Raw genomic sequence first — 27,596 nt, 5'->3', positions numbered from 1 at the left:
CGCTGAACAAAAGAAGCCAGACTGAGAGATTCTACTCCTATGAAGAGTTCAAGGACAATCAAACTAATATCAGGTGAAAAAAAAATCAGAACAGTGGTTACCTAAGATGGATGGGGAGCTGACTGAGAAGGGGCATGAAGGAACCTTCTGGGAGATGGAATTATCATGATAGGGGTGTAAATTACACAGGTATATCCATTTGTCAAAACTATATAGCTAATTGTTGAGGTCGGGTGATGGGTACATGGGGATTCACCATACTATTCTATTCACTTTGTACACGTCTGAAACGTTCCAATGTTTTTTTTAAAGACTACAGGTCTTTAAAAAAAATTAGAACTTAAATCCCCTCTCCACTACTTAGTAGCTACTGGGTCTCTGGACCTTTTCTGAACCTCATTTTATACATCTATAAGCTGGAGATAACAAGCCCTGCACGCCTCACTCAAAACAACCCTGGGTTGTTGCTAAGTATCAAGCAAGGCAATGGATATAAAAGTAACTTCTAAACTGTAAAGTAATAAGTAAATATAGAAAATTAATAATAATGAAGGTTTGTAATTACTAACAGACCACATTCCATCCCAGAATGTTTGAAGAGATCATTAACATATTTCTTTCAACAGAAACATGAGGTGTAGCCACTCGTTTTTCAATAATTCCTGCCTGAAAAAAACAGTAATAGAACTGATAAGTCAAAAATATGGATAGCACAAATCCTATTTATATTTGGTTACAAAATATACTATATGATTTATTTTGCATCATAATGCAAAAATTTAGGCCTTTAGGAAAAGTTGGAGTGTCTTGTGCACATATCAACTTGATGGCTGAGAGAAGATGCCTAAAACCACACCGCAGAAGGAAGATGGTTTAGGATTTTAAATGATGTCGATAATTCACAAATTCAGAATTGAGAATCAACCCTTATAAAATCCACAGAAGCTTGCCCATCGAAAACAATGCTCATTAGTTCATATAAAATCACAGCATTAGGAATAAGAAACATTAAATTCTTAACGCAAATTGATTACACTTAGAAAGCTAGATGTTAAACTTCTGGCTCTCCAATGTTAAGGCACATATATATTCAACTCAAGGAAGCCCAGTGGACATCTCGGCTTCATTTATTTATTTTTTTAAACCTGTCTATTAGGCTAACCTTACAACTAGCACAAAATAGAACTCAAAGAGAGGGGGCAGGGGAGAGAGAGAGTGTGTGTGTTTTCCCAGTGTGATTCTATTCTAACATCCCAGGCTAATCTCCAAGAGCCAAGATGTACCCTGAGAAGACAAACAGGCTGGCCTGGTGTGCTGTTGTAGGACCAAGTTTCAAAGTAAGTAAGCATGTCAAAGTGATGTTTTAAATAAGCACATTATTGTTCAAAAATATATTTAAAAGAAAATCACTTAGATAAATTCTTTTGCATTAATCTTATCTTCAAATAATAGATGTATGTACCAAGTGCCTATTTGCAGTGTGCCACTGTCTTTTAAGATCTGGTTTAGGGGAACATGTTCCTTTCAGTTCAGCTCTCCATCATGGCCTTTAGTTCTGCATGAAGTGACCTGGTGCGCTCCTCAGGTGGCCTCAAATGCCACAGCCGTTTTTTTCCATGACTTCCCTAAAAAGCGATGGCTAGGGACTTCCCTATTGGTCCAGTGGTTAATTAAGACTTTGCCTTCCAATGCAGGGGATGCGATTTCAATCCCTGGTTGGGGAGCTAAGATCCCATGTGCCTCGCGGCCAAAAACCAAAACATAAAACAGAAGAATATTGTAACAAATTCAATAAAGACTCTCAAAATTGGTCCACATCAGAAAAACATCTTTAAAAAAAAAAAAAAGTGCTTGTTAACTCTGCCAACCGCTGGATTTCAGGATGGCCCTAGGAAGACCCTCTGAACTGCTGAATATGAAATTACTTAACAGAAACATGATTGAAACTGTCCACTTCTTATTCCTTTGTTATGGTAAAGAACATTGCACAACACCTCTGTTAAAGGGCTGGTCGATTCAAGAAAAACCAAGGCTTGAAGCTAAAACCCCCCCTCCGGCTATCACCCTGTTAGCAAAACCTTCACATTCTAGTTAAAGTTAGTTTCTAAGTTTATATTTCCCCTTACAGTTTAACATCTCCTATCCATAGAAAGGATCTTTTCTCTAAGAGGCTATGCTGCTTTCTCTAAACACCAGCTCAATGCTTTTTTTTTTTTTCTCTAAAACATCACAGGGCTGTACAGCTTTTCTGCCAAAGAGAAAAGCCTCCCAATGTCCATAAAACCACGTAACTGCCCATGTGGTCCACCAAGTCAAGGAGCTTCGCTTCTCAACTGCTTACCCAGATCCTGATTGCCACCTCTTGCAGCAGAGAAACCAGACATCAAGACCAAACCTCAGGATGATGTGAACACCAAGGCTTGAAGAGATTTCATCCCAAGGATTTTGGACCAGATGACTTCTTCAAAGGTCCTTTTTAACAATTAAGTCCTATCATATAGGAGGAAACACTGACAAGTGGGAGGACAGAGGAATTTAGTGAGGACAGGGTGTTTGAAAAGGAAACTCTACAGGACTTTAGACTGAACCATTCCTCTGTCATCCCCCTCCTCCAAATTAGTTCACTTTATCGAATCTGTCCCCACTTTTCCTCTAAACCCAGGCCCCGATATCACACTGTGAATGAAGGAAATGAAGGTGAGGGGCTGAGTAATTTGGTAAGTAAGCCTCAAGACAACCTCCGTAGTACTAACTATTCAATCAATGGAGCAAAACTCTTACAGAGTCTCAGCCAGTGGAAAGTAATGGTGTCCAGACCAGAGAGTTACCTCCTTGAAAACTTCTATTCCAGAGAACACCAGCGAGTGCACATTACAAAACAGCAGGCCCCAAAGCTTTGCACAATCACCTGGGGACACTGTTTAGAAATACTAATACCTGAACCCCACCCCCCCATCCCCAGTCCTACTGATCCAGACTCTCTGGTATGGGCCTGGAAATTAGAATTCTTAATAAGCTCTCCAGGTGGGTGCTAGGATTTGCAAGCTAGCCAATTCTGGTAGCCATTATGGCTAGTCCTTCTCAATTTTCACCTTGTGTGCTCTCAGTAGAGTTGCCAAATAAAATACAGGACATCTAGTTAAATCTGAGTGTCAATTAAACATGGAATCGTATAGTATAAGTATGTCTCAAATACTGCATTTAATACTACAATTTTATACTAAAAAATGATCCCTTGTTTGTCTGCAGTTCAAATTTAACTTGGTATCCTATATTTTTATTTGCTAAATATGGCAACTGGCAGCCCCACCTCCACTACAATGATGGATAAAATAAATATGCACATAAAAAAAATAACACTAACTCTTATATCCACTTCTGATTTGTTAGCTCTGAATTTATCCCTTCAGAATATATAGCATGTAGATAATACAGCAAAATAAGAAAATGAGTATGGTGATATTACTCAGATAGCCTCAATTTCCCCAACTGTGAAAGAGTTGGACCAGATCTAAAATTCCTTTAAACCACTGAATTATTAACAAACCTTTACCCATATCAAATTTCATCATCAATGTCTGAAATTCTCATGAAGCCTGGAAGAAGTTTCTTTACAAAAGCAAATAACCAACCAACTCAATTTGTCATCCATTTCTACTTCTCCTTCAAAAGCAATTCCTGAAACCTATTTTTGCACAACTCATCAGTAGTGACAACTTCTCCTCTCTTATGGTGTTTTGAATGTTCTCTAATATGTGCTACCTTCTACAGGTTCTGTCTACAGTCCCTATATCAGAAATGTTCAGGACTTACAGAGAAACCAGTGCTCCCTCATACTGATCTCACCAGGGGCCATGATTACACATGGTAATCCCTGACGTACTGCTTACCAGAAGCTCATATTATTTTAGTAAAGATCCAAAATCATTCTAAGATAGAGTTGTGCCATGAATTCATCAAGTCAGGAAGGAATGAATAGTAGACATCTAATTCATGCTGACTAAACACAGCCTACAGTATTAGCACTAATCATAAGGAATGGGTTAGGAATTATGCCTCTCTGCATATCTAAATTTAGTTCTATTCAAATGGCCTCAAGTAACCAGTGTTGTTATCTGTGACACAGATGGCATCTAACTTGGTCATAGTTAACAAAGACTCTCGAGCTCCTCTCTAAAATCTGAGTTTAGGCACTGACCATATGAGAGCAAGTCTCCTATTTTTTGTTTCACTCAAATCATCTCCCCTGCTTTAACTGTTTTGGTTTGGGCAATTATGCTAATTATGGCAGCACACTATGGTCCATGGGTCAAATCTTGCCTTCTGCTTATTTTCTAATAAAAGTTTTACTGGCCTACAGCCACTTGTGTAGTGTCTATGGCTGCTTTCACACTACAAGAGCAGAGTTGAGTGGTCGGCAACAGACTGTATGGCTCGTGAAACTCCTAATATTTACTATCTGGCCTTGCTGTAAATTTTGCCAATCCCTGTTGCAAATGACTAACATTAACCCCATATTTAAAAAGGAGAAATGAAGTGATAACATTCAAGGCTGTACACCTTTTGGGCAACAATTTTCTAAAAATGCATGGTAGCTTTCCAGTGCGCGAGTTATTTCCAATGCAATCAAGAACTCAGTCTTTGCAATCTCTAAAGTGCCCAGGGAACATTTTTGGTGTAGTAGCTCATACGGTTAAGTGTAGTTTCAACAGAACACTGCTCTTTGGTCTCAGATATTCTTAAGAATCCAAAGGATAAACATGCAGGCACGGAAATATGAGAAAGCACATTTCTTTCTGCTCAGAATCCAGCATTTCAAAAGGTGAAATTACACAATGACAACCACATGTATAGGATGGCTGCCGCCACCATTATTTGTAGTCTGATGAGGGAAATGCAGTACAACAGAAATACAGAAATCGTCTCCATTTGGCGCCAGTGCCTATGAGGGCACTGTCATTAAATTTAGAATTTAAATCAACATAGTTCTTCTGTGGCTTCACCGCTTTAGGCAGGAAGAGTGCGTGATCAGAAAAAACTGCCTTCAAAACCGAAACTACTGCGAGCCTTAAAAGATCCCCACACAGGTGCCTTGTAGGACAGACTGGATTGCCAGAAGGACATATTATGGTTTCTGAGAGGCCCTTGCTGAACGCCCCCTCCTCCGCAGTAATCAACCCCCAAGGCCCCTTGTAACCTCCTCTCTGCTCCCACGGCAAGCCCTTGTAAGCAGACATGGCACACCCACAGTTAATGAAATTTTATGCCACAGAAAATTAAACACAGATATTCCAATAGCTGAAAGGAGCAGGAAGAAGAAGAAAAGAAACCCATAGTAACTGTTGCTAAGTTTGGCTTTACAATATTGACAGAGTAGAGGGCTTACCAAATAAAAACTTTAAGAACCGGTTCTAATTCAATCCTTCAACCCCTATGAGGGATCACAATGGGCTCTCCCACTGGAACGGAAGCAGAGCTGTGGCTCTTTCTACCCTCCTTTGATTCTTACTTCTCCACTATGGACCATCTTTCACTCCCTGAGCCCACCACTCCCTTGTTTGCCTAAACGTGAGTCCCAGGCCTTCAGTCCTTAGGCTCCCCCTGGACAAACAGAGAATCAAATACACATCCTCACCCCTGTACGGAGAAAGAGACATCTCAGCTCATCTCGCGTCCAGGTACAGCCTGGAAGGAGCTCAATATGTTTATACTTTCTTTTTTCACTCAAATATTTGCTGAATGTCTCTTATCTGCCAGGGATTGTACTTAGGGTTGAGGTTCAAAGGTGAACAAAATAGACACAGCCCCAGCCTTCTCAGGGCACTGACAGGTGGGGTGGCACGGGGAGGAAGGTATCAGATAAATAATCCCTCAGAGTCTAAGACTATATTCTAAATGAGTCTAAGTCTAAGATTATGAGTCTATAGATCGTATTCGGTATCCTGAGGGTGAGGAGCAGAAGTCTGGGAACATAAGGGAGAATCCTCATTTATATCAAGGGACCTGAGAAGGCTTCTGCTCGGTGGAAGTACATTTAAAATGAAATCAGAAAAAGGAGCGGGAGTTGTTCAGGTGAAGAAAGGAGCTGAGGAGTATTTCAGGCAGAAGGAATAGCAAGTACAGAAGCCCTAAGGAAGGGAAGGTGTGGCCTGGTCAAGGGAGATGTGAGTGAGGCTGGGAAGAGAAGCAGCGCCTTCTAAATCAGAGCGGTGACTTTTATTCATTCTAAGTACAATGGGAGGCTATGAACAGGGGAGTGAAAGATTAGATCTGCATTTGTAAAAGATCTTCCGGTGTGTGAGGACTAGTCCTGAGGGGGTAAGAGCAGAGGCGTGGGCTAGCAGTTGTTGAGGCAGGAGATGACGGTGGCCTGCTTTGGGGGGGTTGCGGCAGGTGTGCAGAACAGTAGCATTATTCAAGATATATTTGGAAGGTAGGATCAACAGGGGATACTGACAAAGGAGGGAGAAATAGGTACGAAGGATGTCTCTCAATTTGCTAGTATGAGCTCCTAAGTAGCACACCATTTACCAAGATAAGAAATACTTTGGGAAGACACTATAGGGTGAAGTTCATCAAGAACTCCATTTTGTAAACCACACAGAATATCTGTAAAGAGCACAGTAAGATTTACTAGCTTCTATGTAAGCTTCTGTGCCTCTGTTTTCATCATCTGTAAAATGGGAATTATGGTACCACCTATATGGCTGTTGGGATAAAATAAACTAACGCATGTAAAGTGAAACACTTAGCATGGCACACAATAATCTCAATAAAATATTAGCAGCTATAGTTATTATTTTGCACTTGAAGTTTGAAATGTCTTATCGGAGACCTTAGTGAAATGTCCAACAGGCAGTTAGAAAACTCGGCTCTGTAGCCCAGAACTCTCCTGCTGGGAGACAGTGGGAAGTATCATGCATGTTCAGAGTTATAGTATGCTGCTGTGAGATTATGAATCAAACATCTAGTTAGAGATTTTATAATAGCAATTGAAGATTTACTTATAAATTGGCTACAAGGTCAGTGTCTGGGTGTCAACAGCATAGAGATGGCACCCGAAGTTGTAGAAAATAGAATAATTTGATGTAGAGTGAGCCCGGAAGGAAGAAAAACTGAGGGTCAAGGAATGAGCCTGCAGGGAGTTCCTTAAACTCAAACACAAAACAAAGATTGAAAAGTTGAAGGAAAGGAAAGAGACATAAAAAGGTTCTGTACATTTAATTCTATTTCTCCAAACCAAAAAAGGACAATCAATCTTAGCAGGAGAATGAGTAACTCCTTACATATCACAAGTGTACACAAAGATACATTTGCAAGAACATTCACCATAATGCTATAACAGCAAAAATGACCTAAAGCAACCTAAATCAACAAGAGCAGACTGATTAGGTAAAGTATGGCACATCTATGTAAGGGACTAAATGTATAGCTATTAAACATCATGCCATAGATGATTTATTGGAAAAATGTTCACATTTTATCGGTACATCAAAAAAGTAGGCTACAAACTAGCATGCACAGCATAGTATTTTATTTTTTAAAAAATACACAATAAAACACAACAAAAAAACTACCAGCCGGGCAAACAACACCAGAAAATTAACAAAAGTGAAATCTGGATAATAATATTTTAGGTGATTTTTTTCTTTTTTTGTACTTTCTTATTTTTCAAATATCAGCATAAGTAGATGTTACTCGTATAGATAGAAAATGAAACAAGCCAGAGAATTCTCATCTCTTCCTCGAAAATACCCGACACTCTTAGTCCTCAAATCCCCAAACCAAAGCGCAGGAGAAACACTGAGACTGAAGACATGACACAAACGTCTCCATCCTCCTCCTTGCAGTGAAAGGAACCAGACGCTGCTGCAGGCACAGACAGCAGTATTTCCTGATCCTTCCTTAATGAAATAGAACCATGTTTTCCATCAGTGGCTATCCTTTTCTAACCCTAACACAACTAACATCAGGGTCACAAATTGGACTACATTCTTTGTTGATCTTCAACAATATGCATTGAGAGAAAATCACAGAAAAAATTTCATTTCGTTGTAAAAAGAGAAAGTCACACAAACTTTCAGTTTGTACACATTTACATACCATCACACCCCCAACCAAACCTGAAATTTCTTTTAAAGAAACACTAAACATTTTCAGAGGACCTTCACTTCCCCATAGCACTCTTAAAATTTATCAAGAAAGTTTACAATGACCCTCTGCCAAACCATAAATAAGCTTCACAACAGGAGATTAAACGTTTTCTGATGTAAGCAAAAGAACAAGGTCTCCTTTTCTCCCAGTACGTAGTATCTGTGCAATCTTGGCCAAGTCATTTAGCTTTTCTTAGTTTTCTCATCTGGAAGTGGGGAGAATATAACTTTCCTTGCAGGAGCTTTCAGGTTTGGAGGACAATGACAGCTGCATGGACCCAAATGACTCTACACATCCTCCCCCAAGACCACAAAATCAACAAGAGGGCAAAATGATCACGAGACCCAAGCCATTCAGCATTGTTAGGGACAGAGAATACCACAAACTTCAAATTACCTGTGAGTGGAGAAATAAACACCAATTTCCAATGCAGCTCCTGCTACTGCTTTGGTGCCGCTGGAAACCAGTGAGCGTGAAGAGTGGGGAAGCTCTGTGAAAAGGAGAACAGGGGCACGGAGATGAAAAACAAACAAAATCACCCGCAAAGGGGGAAAGAAGCTCCTGCACCAAGAGCTCACATACCACACACAGGCCTGAGAGCTGGTAGTTCTCAGTACCAGCTATGTGTCGAGAAAGAGCTTGAAAGTGAGAGAGACCCAGGCCTCAGAGAAGTACTGCTTCTGGATGAAAAAGAAATAAAGGAAGGAGTAGTGCCATCACAGTGAAGGACCTTAGAAGGAGAAATTAAGGATACTGCAACACCCCAGACCCTCACGGTCCATCACCACCACCATCATCATCCCTTAAAGAAACTGTCCCTCTGACAGAAATGAGAGCTCCTGAACCAGGAAACACACCCATGAAATGCCTAGCGATAGAAAACTTTCAGCATAAAATCAAACAGCTGCTGAAAATTCTCCCCACCAAAAACCATGAAGCAGAAGAAAACCGTTAACACCACATTCCAAACTGAATTAAATATCCTCACACAAGCACTTGGAGAATTTTTTAAAAATCACCTAGAATCAGAAATACAAAAATTAACAACAGAAATACACAAGAACAAAAAAGGAAGAGACGCAATGAAAGCTGATTGAATTCAACAAAGAAAATGAAGAAAAAGACAAAAGGATGCTTTCTTCAGAACTGAAAAATAATTTATAAGGTACCCAAGAGAAAACAGGTTTGAGCTGAAATTTAATAAGGGACATAGAAGTATAAAACCAACAAAAGCAGGAAACAGTCAAGAACTGGAGATGTTTGGGAAATGGTGAGAAGTCGGGCACACAACAGCATGGGGGCAGGTCACAGGGAGATAAAGTTGACACGCGAGATTGGAACCAGATTTATTCACTTAACAAATATTTTTGAGTGTTTACTGCATTCAGGGCCCAGTTGCTAGTCACTGTGAATGGAATTGGCTCTTGCCCTCTAGGGAAGACAAATGGGAGTCAGGGACCTTTAATCAGGAGAGTGATATAATGAGACTAAATTGAGAGGAAGGTAACTGTAGAAGCGGAATGGAAGACTTTCTGGAGCAGGGTGAGACTGAAAGGGAGGCTAATTAGGAGGCCAACATAAATAATTCTAAGAGAAAAGCATCAAGGTTTCCTGATGACCCCATATGAAGATGACACCAAGGCTTCTATTTTGGGAAACTGGAGAATGATTCCATAATAGATGGAAAGAACTTCTGCTCCATTTTGGGCACAGTGTGATATGATATGTAGAGATCAGAACCTCGGGAGAGCACAGGAACTGGTGGTCATCTTTTGGTGACAAGGTAGCCACTGGCCATGAAGAGATGGCCATGGATAATTCAGTTCTCATGCCTCAGAAGACCATGGAACTCTAGAGGTGTCAATACTTAAGGGGTAGAGTGGAGGTAGAGCAATGGAAGACAGAGCAGCAGCAGGAATGCAGCCAAAAGAGAAGGTGCCCAGAATCCAACCCGCAAGAGGAGACATTCAAGAAATGATGGCTGGTCCAGAGAGGCAGGCTGCATGGAGACCAAGGAGAGGAAGGACCAAGACGGGAACTCAGACACCACTGGGGATCTTATTGATAAGTAAGTTTCAGGTTGAGGGGTGAATCGCATTCATACAGGAGATTCAGGAAATGCTCTCGCAGTGAAGGGAAGAAGGGAGACAGAGGATGGTGACATGAAAGGGAAGTTGGATCAAGGGGAAAACTGGGAGCAGAGAGACAGGAGAGAACCAGTGGTAAGGTCAGAACTGCAGAAACACCAAAAAGAGGATAGAACTGATGGAGCGAGAGAGGAAGGGGCCAGCATCTGGTTGGAGGCTAAGAGGTCAGCTTTCAGGGTCTCTTCCAAAACTGTGAGAGCAAGGAGTGCAGGGGCTGTGTAGGGTGCCCCAAGCCAGCACCCCAACATCCTCCCCTTCTTTGAATTCCTATAGCGTGTACTATGGAGTTTTAGGCTGGGAGCTTAGGGTCTAAGACACAGCTTTGTGCGCCAGTTCTGCCACTTACCACTTACATACCCGTGAACACATCATAAGTCATCTGAAGCTCAGTTTTGTCATCAGTAAATTAGGTAGAACAATAACAGTCACACACGCTCCCGCCTACTTCATAGGGTTGCTTTGAGGCCCCAAAACAGTGTATATGTGGATGCACCTTGAAGACAGAACAGCCCTGCGCATAAATCATTGGCTCTAGTTATTCCACGTACACTTGTTTCCCACTAGAGGAGGATTAGTTCAATCTGCGTGCATTCCACACAGGGTCTAACAGAGTATTTTGTACCCAGGTGTTTACCACGCACTGACTTGGACTAAGAACCAGCCTCCTCTTCATGAAAGCGTGAGGCTGCATTGTTTTCTATGTCCCACACCACTACACAGGGACACCACCATACTTAAACCTGGTTCCCAACCTGAGTTTTTAGTAAGACTCCTAGCAAACAACAGAAAATGCTTTGTAACAGCATTTTCAAATTAGCAGAAGTGAAATTATGAAAAGGTTTCCATATATTACAGTCAGTGACTTTTTTAAATTAAGAAGAAAACGGTAAGCAATCATATTCCAAGCATACTCAGCCACTGGATCTAGAAAAGGCATCTAGAGAAAAATCAATCACCACAGCGCAGCTGAGCAAGGAGAAAGGCACTCCCCACACAGCCCTCCTGTGGTAGAAACGCACTGGCAGTGGAAGACACACTGCCGAATCACCAAGTAAGAAGTCGCTGCAGTCAAATCCATCATGTCATTTCATATTTGCATCCCCGTTACCCCTGAAACAAAGCATACTCTGGAAAAGTACGTTTTAATTATGGCTGCTAGAGCCTTACCTACTATTCAATCAAAATCTTCTTATTACGGAGATAATACTGGATCTGTTACTTAGCACTTTGTAGGGGGAAAAAATAACACACGTGGAGAAAATACATTTTTTTCACGACCAAAGCAGCAAATTATTTTTGCTGTTCTACACAGTACAGTAAGGCTCATACATTTTAAACAACCTAGATAAAATTCTTTTTTTCCATTCGAGGCAAATCTCAGTAGTGATTTAAAATTAAATCGTTAACCAAGCGTCAGGAACCATGAAATAAGCGTAAGCGGTAGTCTCCCTCTGAATAGAAACACCAGGATATTCAGGATCACATTGAAACTCTAAAAAAACAGAGAGTAGTAGCACCAGCTATTGAATACCTTCAATTCAAGACAGCCATCTACTTACTACCTTTAACACTACGGGGGAAATGTCAGGAATGTGATATTATTATTATTCTCTTTTTATAAAAGGCATTCATTTGTTCACTCATGCAGTATATTCTGCCTCTATTATGTGCCAGACAGTGCTAGGAATTGGGGATATGGTGTTACACCAAACAGACCTGCCCTTGCTCTCCTGGACTTATGGTCTGATGGGAGAGACAGATTAAAAAATTAAACGGCTAAGCATATGATTACAAATATTAAATGCTAGGAGGAAAAGATACGGTACTACGAGAAAAAATAATAACAGGGACCGAATTTAACTTGAGAGGAGGAGAAGGCTTCTCAGAGGAATCAGCATTTAAGCTAAAAACTGAAGACCAAAGTGGGAGGGGAAACTCCAGCCAGAAGGAACAGCATGTGCAAAGGTTCTGAGGCAAGAAAGAGCTGGTCATACTACGGACCTGAAAAGACACCAGTGGAGTTTAAGCAGAGTGAGCAAGGGGAGGAAGGAGTGAAATGAAGTGATGCTTGTAGGTAAGAACCAAATAATTCAGCGCCAAATAAAGGATTTGGATTTGCTTTGTTGTTTTTGTTTCCTAGTGCAATGGGAGGTGGTGAAAGGCTTCAAACAGAGTACAGACAGAATGGGACTTGTATTTTTAAAAGAACGAATGGAGGAGGACAAGAAATGAGAAAGCTATGGCAATGGAAATGAGAGAAGAGGATGTGTCTGGGATATATTTTGGAGATGAATGGATAGGACTGTTCAATATGGGGGGAGAGCAGTGAGCGAGAGAGGCATCAAACGAGATCCCAGGTTTCTGGCTGGAGCAACTAACTGAAGGAGGAGATATCTCACACAAAGACAGGAGGCACAGGCTTAGTTGGTAAGTAGGGGATGATCTAAAGGTTGGTTTTGACCAAAATGTTAAATAGTTAAAGATACCTGTGAGATCTCCATGTGGAAATGTTAAGTAAATGCTGGGATTAAATGAAACAGAAATGTAATGCATGTGCCACTTCGCTCTTATGATCTGGATTAGTAGCTCAACCAGGTAAAGGTTGTCCAGTCTTCTTTAAAGGAGTCATTCCCACCCTCTCACTCACCTCCAGACACAGCCCATTCCCTGCCAAGGAGCAGGCCAATGAGAGGGGAACACAGGTCCTCTAAGAACTGTGAACAGTGCTCAGTCTCAAGTAGAGCAATTTATATCCTGAGAAAGCAAAGAAGTCTTTGTAATATACCAGCTACATGGGGTTATAGATTTTATAAATTTTTATATAGGTTATCAATTGTATATAGCTTATAAATTATATACTTATATAAATATATTAATTAAATATATGAAATACACAAAAATAATTTAAATAATATTTTATAAATAAATTTTATATCTGAAAATACAAGGACATTTTTGAAGGTTTTATGTGTACACATATTGTATATATTGTTTCGCAGCTGTATTGTAAAAAAAGAAACTTAAAATGATAGTTTTTTAATGTTTAAGACAGGGCTTAGATGATTAAGTGAGCTCATCTAACATTTCTTTGATAAAAACTTAAGGCATTAATATCCTACTCCCATTTTGGCCAACTAGTAGCATTTTGAAAAACACCACAGGATGGTATGAAATCAATGATTGCATCCATCACTGATTCATGGTTTCAGGTTATAGGAACTCCTAACCCATATCTGATCCCTGGGTTGCTTTTTGGTTTTTTAACCAAATTTCCATGATTCAAATTCTTTGTTCAAAATTTCCACCAATTTAAATAAGAGCAAAAACTGCTGAAGCAGGCTTGCCACACTTGACTTCTGGCACAGCGATGTTTAACACCGGCCCGACTGCCAAACGAAAAGATGACGTCATCCACATCTGCTGATTCACGGGAAAGGGAGGAAAGAGGAGGAGACAGTGAAGCCGAGAGAGATGTGGGAACTGTGATTACATTTTACTGGAATGTGGCTGCTGAGGCAGACAACTGCTCAAAACGGTTACCGGTAGCCAGTGAGGAAAGAAAGAAAAGGCAGGTACTTTGTCAAATGAGATCGGAAGACTCAAATATTGGTTAAGCAGCCAAGTAAAATGCAGAGTTTTAGCTGTGAAAGATTAAGACTGAAGTGTTCCCTTTTCTTCTTCTGAGTGCACAATTTCCAATCTAACCTACTTAAATACATAGCTTCTCACTCTTTCACAAGATATATGTTAAAATCATCTTAAAGCCACTCTTGTCCAAGGCAATCATGTTAATTTGGCATAACTTTATAAGACATCTTTTTTTTTTATTTAATTAATTTATTTATTTATGGCTGTGTTGGGTCTTCGTTTTTGTGCGAGGGCTTTCTCTAGTTGCGGCAAGTGGGGGCCACTCTTCATCGCGGTGCGCGAGCCTCTCACTATCGCGGCCTCTCTTGTTGCGGAGCACAGGCTCCAGACGCGCAGGCTCAGTAGTTGTGGCTCACGGGCCTAGTTGCTCCGCGGCATGTGGGATCTTCCCAGACCAGGGCTCGAACCCGTGTCCCCTGCATTGGCAGGCAGATTCTCAACCACTGCGCCACCAGGGAAGCCCTCTACTACATCTTATATATAGGGGTCCAGAAAAGTAACATCTAACCAATAATCTATTTATTAAGACCTTCTACGTACAATAGCAGAAAGTATCCAGCAAGGCAGCTATTCCGGAGCTCGTCAGAGGTTGTATAGAAGTTATCTACACATATTTGATAATACAAGGGGTAGGAATGAATGGGACGACCCATAGACAAGGAAGAGCAAGAAGGAAAAAACCCAAGGCCAAACTGTGAATCAGTGGTTCTCAGGTTTTAAGGAGCTTCTTAAATTAAAGTCTACCAGACCCCATCTCTGAGAGTCTGATTCAGAATATTTGGGGTGGGGCCCAAGCAAATGGGCTTTGTAACAAGCACTTCAGATGATTCCAAAGCAGGTGCGGTGTGGACCAGCTTTTGAGAAAAATGACCCAGTAATAAAAAAAGGAAAAACTGATACATTGGACCTTACCAAAATTAAAAACGTTTGCTCTATGAAAGACCCCATGAAGAGGATGAAAAGACAAGATATAGACTGAAAAAAGTATTTGCATATCTGAATAAACTCTGTGGACTGTACCAATGTCAATTTTCTGGTTTTGCCTTATACTATAGTTATGTAAGATGGTCCCTTTGGGGAAAACTGAGTGAAGGGTACATGGGACCTCCCTGTACATTTTTTGGCAACTTCCTGTAAGTCCATAATCATCTCAAAACAAAAAATTAAAAAAAAATGACTGTCTGTCTAGCTATCTATCACACTGATAACAAGTTGGTGGGTTATATTACAGCCTGAAGTGTTACTTATTTTAAAGAACTGTAGTCCAGCAAAGCTTGTAATTTACAACTGTGAAATCTTCAACAATGTTAACCTGAATGGCACAGGCATTCTCTCCCTATTAATTCAGATGTAAGTGCAAAAGTTATTATTGCTTTTGTCATTATTATTAACATTTCACTTTCTGAAGTAGTGTTATGACATGTACCATAGAAACTGAGTAAATTATATGACTTCAGACATATACAGTAATTAACATGAAGAACTGTTATGAAAATATTCCCATTTTCTCCTATTAATGTAATACTGAGTGAACATTAGTTTTTAAGACTTTATGATTAGTATTATAAACTAATACTTAATCTGGCACTAGAGAACTGTTACTGTCTCAATATATAAAACAGTGTGTCAGCAAGAGTATTTTCAGTGTCCCTAGAATTCAGTGTCTCTATTATTGTGAATAATAATACTAATTACTAGTAATCATAAGGGAATTACTGCACGCCAGATACTGTGCTACTAATCTCATCGTAAGTGGATCATCTTTCTTAATACACACAACCACCCATGAGGTAGGTACTGTTATGAAAGATGGGTAAAGAGGGAGATTAAATAGCTTGCCCATGGCCAGATCTCCCATGATGCTAGAACTCATGCTACAACTACTGAACATCCACCTGAAATCCCTGTCACTGCCCCCACCACGTCATCACCACCCTACATTCCCAGAGGATGAGGGATCCCCCCCAGGTCTGCTCTGAAAATGTCAGAGAAATTAAGGGCTCTGGCTTCTGATAAGGTTTTTAATTTGACACCAAATATTTTAACAACCAACTAGAGTAAAGAATTATGTCCACAGTAATTCCAGTTACTGTGGGTGGCTTAACACTGAAAACAGAATTGCCAGAAATGAAGGTGTCCTGCTCGCAGCCCACTGAGAAGCCCTGACCTATGCAGAGGAAGCAGCCATGATAAAATAAGGCCAAGCAAAACCGACAGGCCAAGCTTCAGGAGAGCAAGGCCATTTAACAGGAATTAGAAACTCATCAACGAAGTAGTTGTTATCTGATTTCTAATTTCACTTTTACTGCGTATTTTGTTTCTGAAGCCGATTCAAGGATTCCTGTTGAGTATTTTCTCAATTTTTTTTTTCTGAAACGGGAGGGCCTGATTACAAACTTGAAGACTGAAGAAGTAAATCTTGCTATTCTTATACTCAGAATATTAAACATGTTTCTTGAATCAGCTGTTTTGAAAGTGTTTGAAGAATTGTAAGATGTGAAAAATATTAATTTACAGTTCCCAATATTATGAAAACGAATACATTCCAGGCAGCACACCATGGACAGTTTCTAGTCAAGCCATTAGGAAATCTTTTTTATATAATGATTTGTTATCCAATGTCAGTTATTTCAAATTATCTGATTGTTAAAAAAAGATCAGATGTGGTGAGTCACTGTGAAATGTTTCTCACAGCAGTTAAACAAGAAGACCTGAGGCCCAGGAGGAGGTCCTACCACCACTACACTGAATGGAAAGGTTCTAAGGAAGGGTATTGCTGGGGCTATTTTTGGAAGACCAGTTTGGAGCTGTTAATCCAGAAAAAAGTACTGGGCTGAATGGAAACTCAGTGTTCTGGAAATAAAGAACAATATCTCATGTGATTTTAAGACAATAGAAACAAAGGCAAATGTAACATGCTATTTAAACCCTGAGAGTAACGAGCTAGGTAACTCAGTTTCCTCCTCTATAAGAAAATCAAAAGAGTGGCTAATAATTAGTTAGTGAGCTGTGGCAAGGGTACTACTAACCTTCATGCTTAACCATGACAACCGCCTTATAACATAGGTACTATATCCCATTTTACATATGAGGACACTGAGGCTCTGATAGGTTCAGTAACTTCCAAGATCATACAGCTGGGAGTGCCAAATCTAGAATTCAAATCCAAGCACTTTGAATCCAGAGCCTTCCCCTGCCCTTAGCCATAGTGCCCTATGCCTCTTGGATTAGAGGTGTCCGAACTTAACCTCTTTCAAGTGAAGGTACTCGTGAGAAAGCACCATAAATTACTGATTTTGTAAATTTAAAGGTAATATATATCTTTATGTGATATCAAGTTATCTTAGGCTAGATTCTAGAATAGGCAAACAGCAAAACATGGTAAACATTTAAGGAAAACATACAAGAAAAACTTCAAATAGAGGAAAGCTATACTGTAATTTATTTTGTCTGTGAAGTGAGAAAAGTTAACTATTGTTTTACCCAGTTTATGGCTCTGAACCCCAGAACACCTGTGTCCAGTCGTAGGTGGTGGGAGCACAGTTCGAGAAACCCTAAAATGGATGTCAAAGACGTAAATTTGAACAAAGATTAACCTCTTATTTGTTTAAATTTATTAATATGTTTATTCGATTTGCAGAGATTTAAGAGGATGTTATAGATGGTGAGGATGTGGGCAAAGGACCACTCATGAATTGTTGTGGGTGGAAATGTACATAGATATTCACTGTGGTGCTGGTTATAAAACAAAGTAGAAGCAATGGAAATATCCCCACAACAGGAACTGATTAACTTACAGGTAACTTACAGGATGCTATGTAGTCTTTAACAATGCAGATCTATATTATTGACATGAAATGTATTTGTGCTGTAAGTTAGACAGGAAAGGCAGACTACAAAAGAGCAAGAAAGTATAATTTCATTAAAAAATATTTATAGTCTAGGTAGTAGACACATCAAAGTGTTAATGGCAATTATCTATGTAGAACGGAATTGGGACAATTATATACTCATTCTTTGAACAATCATACCTAAGGGTAAGTCCTGCCTTCCACAAATGTGCCACACAAAGCCTTCTTCACTTCAAAGGAGGATGGTCAGGGCTGATCTTAGTAACTCGAATTCTCTCTGGCACCTTTCAAGTTTAGACATATTTCATAGCATCTTTAATACTTCCTTAGGCATTATATGCTTCCATATTTCATCTATTTGACTTTTCCAAGGAACCCAATATGCCAATGAAATACTAAAACCAAGCCTAAGCCCTAGGTTGCAAAATAAATCAAACTGCACCCATCTTTTGTGGTGAGATTGCAAATTGCCTTCAGTGTCCATTCTCCCCTTCTTCCTTTCAGGAACAGAACTTCCTCCACCACCCCACCTCCACAAATTTTAGCTTGGCACAGAATCAGCCAGCCAGTCTACAGTGCCCAGCCTCCCTTGCAGCTAGGTATGGCCACTCAGCTCTCTCTACTCAATGGAATCGGAGCAGAAAGATGTGTGCAATTCAGCCTTTAAAAAAGGAAATTGCTTGCCCACTATATTCCTCTCTCCCCAGCTCCCAACCTTCCTACAGGTAGGATGCAAAAGTGGTCTAATCAGCTAGCTTCTACTCTGTAGATGAAGCCAATACTATAAGTGATTGGAGAGCAACAAGGTAATAGAGCATTGGTCTCTGAATGGCTTCTATATCTGTGGTTTTCAAACTTCAGCATATATTACAATCACCTGCATGACTTGTTAAACCCAGAGTGTTGGGCCCATCTCCAATTTCTGACTTACACTTTGCATTTCTATCAAGTCCAAGGTGATATTAAGGCTGCCAATCTGGTGGGAGAGGCTGGGGGAGCACATCTTGCTAACTAATGAACTAGAACTGCTCTTTCATTAGGATGGCCACTAGCCACATGTGGTTACTGAGCCCTTCCTCAGTGAGACTGAGGAACCGAATCTTTAATATTATTTAATTTTAATTATCTTAAATACCAATGCTTGACGCAGTTAGTGGAAAACTTTTAACTATGTTTAGAACATCTTGGGTATGTGAAACTACTTTTTCAACTGTATATTTTATGAACCCTCAGATCAAGTACTTCTGATGAAAATTTAGTGTCTGAGTTGACATGTGCTATAAGTATAAAATACATATAAGACTGTGAAGACTTATTAAAATGAAAATATAAAATATTTCATTAATAATTTTTATATTGATTATATGCTGGAATAACATTTGATTATATTGATTATATTGAGATTAAGTAAAATATATTATTAAAATTAATTTCACTTTTTCTTTTTTCTTTTTTAATGTGGCTACAAGGAAATTTAATATTGTAACATAAGTGGCTCACATTATATTTTTATTGAATGGTGAGGATCTAAATTATCATGTGAAAGCAAGAGAAAGTGGGAGAGAGATCTTCTATCTTGTATGAGCAGTTAGTTTTGTTTGCAGTCTCTTTGTAATAGCTACTTAGCCTGAACCCTGTTATCCTCCTATGCAAAATATACAATTTCCCAGTTTCTGGTGGTAAATGTACTATGCTACTGTTCCCTTTCTACTCATCCTAATCCTTTTTCTTGTTTTATTCAACCTCAATTGCACAGAATTGGATTAATCACTATCTTTGATATGAACACATTCACATCTCTGGGCCACACATGCTGCCCTCATTCACTCATTCTTCACATCTAATATTGTAATATGCAACCATGAACAATAACTGTGACAATAACTTATCTACCCAAATAGCCCTCCCAGTCTTATCCTCCTGTTTCCCACTTCTTGAGGTAACAACCATCCTGAATCCCGCACTCAATATTCTACTGCTTTCCTTTCTATATATTATCATCTCATCTACATGTATTCCTAAAAACCATGGTTATGATTTTAGTTGTTTTTTTTTTTTTTGATTTTAGCTGCTTTTAAATTTTGAGAAAAGAGCACTATATGTAATATTTTTAGAATTTTTTCATTTTATATTGTTAAAACATCTATGCTGCAACTCTTTCATTATACTTTATTTTGACTGTGGCCTATCTCCCACTGGGTGAATATACTACAGTTTATTCATCTACTCTCTTGCCCACAGACATTGGGGGTTTCCCAGGTTTCTGATGTTGTGTTCAGTGCTACCATAAATATTTCTGTACATATGTGCAAGAATTTCTTTTACATATATACTTGAAAGCAAAATGTTGGAAATGTGGTAAACTTTATGAGATAATGCCAGAACCATTTTCTAAGGTAGCTGCACCAATTTATTAGCAGGGTAGAAGATCCTCCAGATCCCCATCCACCCTAGCACTTGATATTAACACACCTTTCAATTTTTCCAGTTGAATGGGTATAAAATGGTACCTCATTTTGGCCCTGACTTGTATTTCCCTCCAAATCACGAATGATGTTGAACATACTGGGTATATTTCTTGGCCATATGTGCTTCCTTGTCTGTATCAATAAAATACCCATTCATATCCTTTGTCCATTTTTCTAGTGGGCTATTCATGCCTTTCTCCTTGATTGGTTGAACTTCTTTGTATAGTCTACTAATCCTTTCATCTTTTGTGTGTCTAGTATAATGAACCCCATGTACCCATCACCCAATTTCAAAAAAGATCAATTCATGGTCAGTCTTGTTTCATCTATATCCCTATTTCCCCTCCATTCCAACAAATTATATTGAAGCAAATAACAGGCATCATATAATTTCAATAATGCTTGTTTAGATTTTAAAAATTCTTTATTTTAATATAGTCCAATTTGTCAATCTTTCTTTTATAGTAAATGTTTTTTGTGTCTGAAGAAATCTCCTTCTTTGAAGACTAAAAGTCTAAAAAAAAAACAACCTTAGGAAATCCTTTCCTATGACCAAGTTTAAAGTCTTAAAGTTTTGTGGGTTTTTTTCTGGCATTTAAGATTTTGATCCTTCTGGAGTTGATTTTTTTTTTTTTTTTTTTAGTATAGGGTATGAAGCAAGGATCTGTTTTCATCTTTTCTCCTAAGGATAACCATTTATTCTCAGCTCTATTTACTGAATAGCCCTTCCTTTTCCTACTGATCTGACATATACCAAAGTTCTAAACCTGTGTGTAGGCACATGTTACGGTCTGAACTGTGTTCTCTCAAAATTCATATGTTGACGCACTAACCCCCAATGTGACTGTAATTAGACATACAGCCTTTAAGGAGGTAACGTTAAATGACGTCATAAGGGTGTGGCCCTAATCCAATAGGACTGGTGTCCTTATAAGAAGAATAAAAGACACCAGGGGAGTACATGCACAGAGAAAAGGCCATGTGAGGACACAGCATGAAGGCAGTCATCTGCAAGCCAAGGACACAGTCCTCGCCAGAAACCAACCCCAGCATCACCCGATCTTGAACTTCCAGCCTCCACATCTGTGAGAAAATAAATTTCTAATGTTTAAGCCACTCAGTCTGTGCTGTTCTGTATGGCAGCCCTAACAGACTAATACAGCATGTTTCTGGGCTTTTTATTTTATTCTACCGGTCAATTACCTGTCCTAGTGCCAGTACCACATTAAATTTCTATAACTTCATAACAGGTCTTGATATATGGTAGGGCAAGTTCATCCTCCTTCCTCTAACCTTATACGTATTTTTAAGGTCAAACTAAGAATTAACTTAGTCTACAACAGAGTTATCACTGATCCCTCTTCTCTTTAAACCTTTTGCATTTGACTGGCACCACCACGCTCAAGCCTCATTGAGTTTTAGATTGTTCCCCATACATGTTCTATGGGTAATGGTCTCATACTTAGTATAAGGATCAGTAAACGTGTTGGTCACACAGGAGATGCTCAATGAAACTGTTATTTTATGGTTCACAATGAGAGCAGAAGTATTTCTACTGTGGTCACTAACAATGCCAGAGCTTCAGCTGGTAGGGAGCTGAGATTCCTGAATTCTCCCTACTTTTCGCTGAAAAAGAATAGTGCAGAAGACCCAGCACTGGAGAAAGAGGATTAACTGTTTAACTATGAAAAACACTACAGAAGTCCAATTTATCTTGAAAGAGGCTAGAAGCAGTCATTCCATCATTTACTCAAGACATAATTCCCTACTACACGCCAGACACCTGGCTAGATGCTGGGGAGACCAAGACAAATAAAAGGAAGTTCATAATCCAAAGGACCTGAAGTTTAGAGGGGGAGAGACACGCCTAAAGAAATAACAGCAATTGTAGAATATGCACTAGACTCGATGTAGCACAAGCAAGGGAGTAGTCAACTGGGAAAATCATAAGACTGATTGGTGTTCCTGTTCTACTGCCAGCTCCTACAAATGGCATTCTTTTATAAATAACTTCTCTTCTAAATACTTATGCTCTCAAAGGGTAAAAGAGATCCTTAGAGAACAGAGGAAAGTTGCACACCATGCTAGTTATTCTCCATTTGCCACCCACTTCCAGAACCATTATCCAACCTTCTCTTGCCCTTCTCTGCGCTCCAGGAAGCTGACCTCTATAGACTGCATCACCCAAGATCCCTTACCTCTAGCTTCCAGATGGATGTGGCTAACAGAAGACACCAGCAGGAGATCAGAGAAGAGAGGAGAGGAGAGAGGAGTCAAGGTATTTACACTCATCCCCATCTCCCTGCCTGCTTCTGTCCTGGCTATAGCTGCTTCTACACTTACAGCTCCATGGCCAGAGCTTTCACTCACTGGGTCCCAGGAACACTGCTTCCTTCCTTCCTCGTTCCTTCTGACCTAGAGACAGTCACAGTTTCCACAGTTGCTAGCTCCAGGGTACTTGGGGGTTCTCTGGATCCTGTCCTCACCTCTTTCAATCATTCCTTCACTAAATGCTCCTCAGTTAAACCTTTAGAATATGCCATCCCTTACCCGCCAGTTCTCTGACTGAAACCATGATTATCTGCAACTAGAAAATCCAATCTCTAGAAAATACCCGAGCAAAGCTTAAGTTTTCCAAGGGCCTGAAATCTGGACTACACTGTCACTATCCAACACTGACTGAAGGACTACCTTGGACAGCACATTTTATCAAGTGCTAAATGTGCCAGTTTCAACTGGAGTAAAATTTGCATCTCTCTTGCACCTGGTTTGAGATCTGCAAAAGGGGGGCTCTTACGAGCAGTTCTGGGTATTTCAGGAGTGAGTCACAGACATTTTTTTAATAGGACGAATTAAGCAGCTGACTGAGGGTTCTGAGAGTAGAGAATGGTCAGCTCACTGGTATCCCCAGCTAGGCTTTCTTCCCAGGACCACGCAATGCCTTTCTACCTGAGCCTGTGTTCCGCTTATTTGAGCAGCTAAAACACTGCTACCTGTCATAATAACCATCCTGGAATACTACAGATGTTTTGTTTAAAAAACAAAAACAAAAAAAAAAACGGACTTTAACTATACTAGTTTCAAATCTATAATGGTTTTGATTCATGAAAGTAACAAGTAAAAGTGTGTCCTATGATTCTGAGTGGCGTCATTCTGATTCCAGAAAAATCATTCATGATTTATTCAGGCTACAATGGAGAGTACTGGAAAGAAAACAATATTAGTTCCTTAAAGCAGAGTTGATCAAATACACCATATATACAAGTCTGTTTCAGTGAAAAAAATATTTTTATTGTATACTTCTCAGAAGTCTCCACTATTCTTTTTTTAATTAAAAAAAAAATTTTTTTTTGGCTGTATTGGGTCTTCGTTGCTGCACGCAGGCTTTCTCAAGTTTCCGCGAGTGGGGGCTACTCTTTGTTGCTGCGTGCGGGCTTCTCATTGCGGTGGCTTCCCTTGTTGTGGAGCATGGGGTCTAGGTGCACGGGCTTCAGTAGTTGTGGCACACGGGCCCAGTAGTTGTGGCTCGTGGGCTCTAGAACGCAGGCTCAGTAGTTGTGGCACACGGGCTTAGTTGCTCCACGGCATGTGGGATCTTCCTGGACCAGGGCTCGAACCCGTGTCCCCTGCATTGGCAGGCGGATTCTTAACCACTGCGCCACCAGGGAAGTCCCTCCACTATTCTTTTTGTCTCCCCAGATATTCATTTATTGACCACGGATTTTCTTCCTAAGCGTAACTTTTCAGTCTTCATTCTCAATGCCTTTCTGCTCACTCTGGGCTATAGCGTTTTCTTATGCATGAACCATTTGCTCGTATTTATTACTTGATTTCTACCACTGACTTCAATGCAACCTTCTCCTTCCGGCCTCTCTTCTGTCCCTGTTCTCTTGATTCCCTTTTTTCTTTCCTTCATTCTCTCCCTTCCCTGAGTTCATCATCAGATCATGGCATAAACCTCACCTGCCCTCAACGTTAGTAGAGTGTCCTAAAACAGACAAATGTACTTCTGCTGCTACTCTAAGGACAGAGTTCCTCCCTTCAGATGTGGCATTCCCACTGGGACTTGGGGCATTCAATTAGAAGCAAGTGAGGTTACCCAGGCAACCGCTCCAAATTGTCCTAGGATGCCTGGCAAGCATGTTTTACGCAGCCTGATGTGAAGGTCACACTAGCCAACCCTGCGACAGTTAAAGGCGCAGTCTCTGTGCAGTCAGCCAAGGGCTCAGGGAGCATCCATCAAGATAATCTCAATAACATTTGCATAATCATAAAACTGTCAGACTCCCAAAGCCATAAGGACCCACGCAAACAGACTATTTCAAAGAGCCAAAGATACCAGCTTAGAGAAGGAACACAATAGGTGAGTGTGCTAAAATCATGAAAAAGAACACTTTAAAAACCAACCAGATGGAATCCAATCACTCAGCTGGTGAAAACACTTTAACTACTCAGTTTCTCAAATGATTTAGGAAGAGTTCTACCCTGAGGCAAGGCAATAAATGGAAGGGCCTGGAAAAAGTCACTCTGTACCCTTTTACTTTTCATAATTCCCTTAGATCAGAAGTGTTTAAAACATTACTCTCAAATAGCAAGACTCAACATTGAAAAGCATGCTCATACCCACCAAATTAATGTTACACTTGCTTAAATCTCAATCAAAATTCCAATTTAGCAGGGAAAATACCTACAATGCAGAGAAGAAATCCATGTCCCTAATACATGAAGTGCTCTCACAAAACAGTAGCCAAAACAGGAATATTCCTATAGAAAAACGGGAAAAGCGAAGTAGCCAATTGACCACAAAATTCAAATGGCCAATACAATACAGAGAAATGCTCAGCCTGAAAAACAAAGATGCAATTTAAAACAATGAGAAACCACTTTTCACGTAACAGATTAATAAGGAATCAGAATAAACTTTTGGGAAAGCACTCTAGTAACAAGTCTCCTAAGCCTTCAACATAGGCTCTGCTTTGATCTAATAAATTCTATATTTAAGAGTTTATCTTAAGTATATAATCAGGCAAGTGCCCAATCATGTGTACAAAGATGTTGATTGCAGTATTGCTTATTATAGCAAAAAATAAGACACAACCAGCGCAGGCTTCACAGCCATTCTAAGTGATGATGTAAATATAGTCACCAATATGGAACAGTAGTTCAAATACTTTCTCTGGTTGCAGCAAGGGGTAAGTAAAGGGAGAGGTTTATAAAGTAGTATGTGTCCATTTTTGTAGAAAATAAGTAAATGATATATAGGAAAATAAATCCTAGGGAAGAAAATATGGGTATTTAACACCAAATGTTATCTGGGTATTTAACACCAAATCTGGAGAGTGGGATTATGAGGGATTTTTATTTCCTGGGGGAGGTTCTATCTAATTTTTTTTTTCTGGCATGAAAAATACTACCTCCCATAACATTTAGTTTGAAATGTTAAAAAGAAATTGTAACTACCTTTCATGCATACCAAGGTTGTTTTATTTTTTTCAGCAAATTTGCTTTAGGCCAGCATTATTAAATCTCTTTGTAATATGTGAGTCTCTACGAATTAGAATATAGAAGGTCCTTAAACATCTATGGATTTTAGGTAGATGGATGGACAAGAGACTAAAATGACATCACCAGCATCAATTCCTAGAAGCCAAGATGGTACCTGGGAAAGCTGTAGCCTAGGGTTGCTCGCTGACATAACCACAGAATCAGAACTTCGTGGGGTTAGAGGGAACATGCTACAAACCATCACTGGTTACAGGCTCCATAAGGGTGACTTCCTTAGCAAATGTCTTCCTTCCTTCCCCTCCAATCCCAATGCACACCATAGAAAAACAGAAAAAAGCCAACACTGTAACAGAGAACGTGGGATCTGCGAGTGGGAGCTAACAGAGGATTTTTCATCCAAGGCCCCGTGGTGGTTTACTCTAGTGGGGACAATTTAAATGCTGTGCCTACGAGGGGTCACTTGACAGTATAGATCTGGGCTCAGGAAAGCAAAACCATTCATTTTCACCTGTTCTGCCAAGTAAAAATATCTCAAGTTTGCTACCTCATGCATCATCAATTGTGAAACCAGCTCCCTTCCACCCCCCAAAACATGGCTGGCTGACTGAATCAATTATCCTATGAGTATCACTCCCTAATCAAAGCCACACCTTTGCAAACTTAACCCACGTCTCTGTAAGAATACACTGTACTTGACTGATGGACAGTATTAACTTTTATCCTTAAACTGAAGATCAGCTAATGTCATCACGGGGCTATTTAGAAGTTTATTACTTGGAAAAGGAGAGTGAAAATTTTTTAACACACACACATACACACACACACACACACACACACCCAACAAACAGGTTTAGGATTAAATAATCTTAGAATTTACATTTCCAAGAAAGCATGCTCATAGCTTCATCTATCCTTGCAGGGTAGATGCAGGATGTGTCCTTCAGTTTCACTCAATAATGACAGACTCATTTATTAACAGGCTATGTATTCAGTTTACAATGCATTCCTTCAAATAGTACTGTGTGCTTATTAGGTATTCCCTAGTGATGCTTCTACCCCGCACTACAACAGCTGACAATACTCCATGCCCACCCAAATTGAACTGATGCCCCTCAAATTCTTTATTTTTATTTTTATTCAGGTTTATATTTCTTCTTTCTTTTCTTTTTCTTTTCTCTCTTGTTTTCTTAGGCATTTGCTAAGTGGCAATCTCTCAGCTGTGCATAATCGGGACTTCCAGAGGCTTGTTTTGTGGTGGTTAGAATTTACAGTCGATGTGAATAGTCTAGTTGAAATAGCCAAGCCCCAGAATGGAGAGGAGACAAAGAGGTTCTTTACCACAGGGATTCCTTGAGCTGCCTCTGTGGGCTGAAGAGTCAATTACCGCTGACCTAAGCCCATAACGGAGCCAGCATTCTGGGGCAGAACCTGGCTTAATGGATACAGTCCAGTTATCCCACAAGAGCAATTTTTTTTTTTCAGATGCTTTCACTGCTCAGCCACACATTAGCAACTTCCTGTAACTGCATTTTCCCATGGAGTGTCTCAGCAGCATGCAAAAATCCAAAATCAACAGGAAAATCCCACTTCAGGAGATAATCCTAATGTCAGCAAAAGAAGCAGAACCACAAGTGACAGTAAGGCTGTGTATACTGATGATGCTTCTGCAACACCACATTTTACTTCTAAAAAAAATATGTTTTAATTTCTTCATTTTTCTCTATAAAATAGAATAAGAATATGAAATATATTTTATAAACAAAGGTATCAAATTCCAGTTAGAAGTTTGCTCATTTTTCAACTTAAATACTTCCCATTAATCC

The 27,596-nt window shown here is 39.7% G+C and overlaps 1 protein-coding gene across 8 annotated transcripts in view; it reads right to left on the bottom strand.

Annotated features, from left to right (window-relative positions):
• Positions 1–27,596, bottom strand: part of OSBPL6 (oxysterol binding protein like 6) — a 210,344-nt gene that overhangs the window by 150,691 nt on the left and 32,057 nt on the right. Inside the window, exon 1 of one of the 8 annotated variants that reach the window (XM_061202536.1) lies at positions 8,551–8,570. The exons of the other annotated variants lie outside the window; for them this stretch is intronic. The gene's annotated coding sequence lies outside the window, so the exon portion shown is untranslated. Of the gene's footprint in view, positions 1–8,550; positions 8,571–27,596 lie in introns of those variants that run through there. 8 annotated transcript variants of the gene reach the window in all.

This window comes from Eubalaena glacialis, chromosome 1 (genome assembly GCF_028564815.1).
Source record: "Eubalaena glacialis isolate mEubGla1 chromosome 1, mEubGla1.1.hap2.+ XY, whole genome shotgun sequence".
NCBI lineage: Eukaryota > Metazoa > Chordata > Mammalia > Artiodactyla > Balaenidae > Eubalaena > Eubalaena glacialis.
The sequence above is the reverse complement of the archived record's forward strand: the minus strand, read 5'-3'. Positions and strand labels throughout refer to the sequence as shown.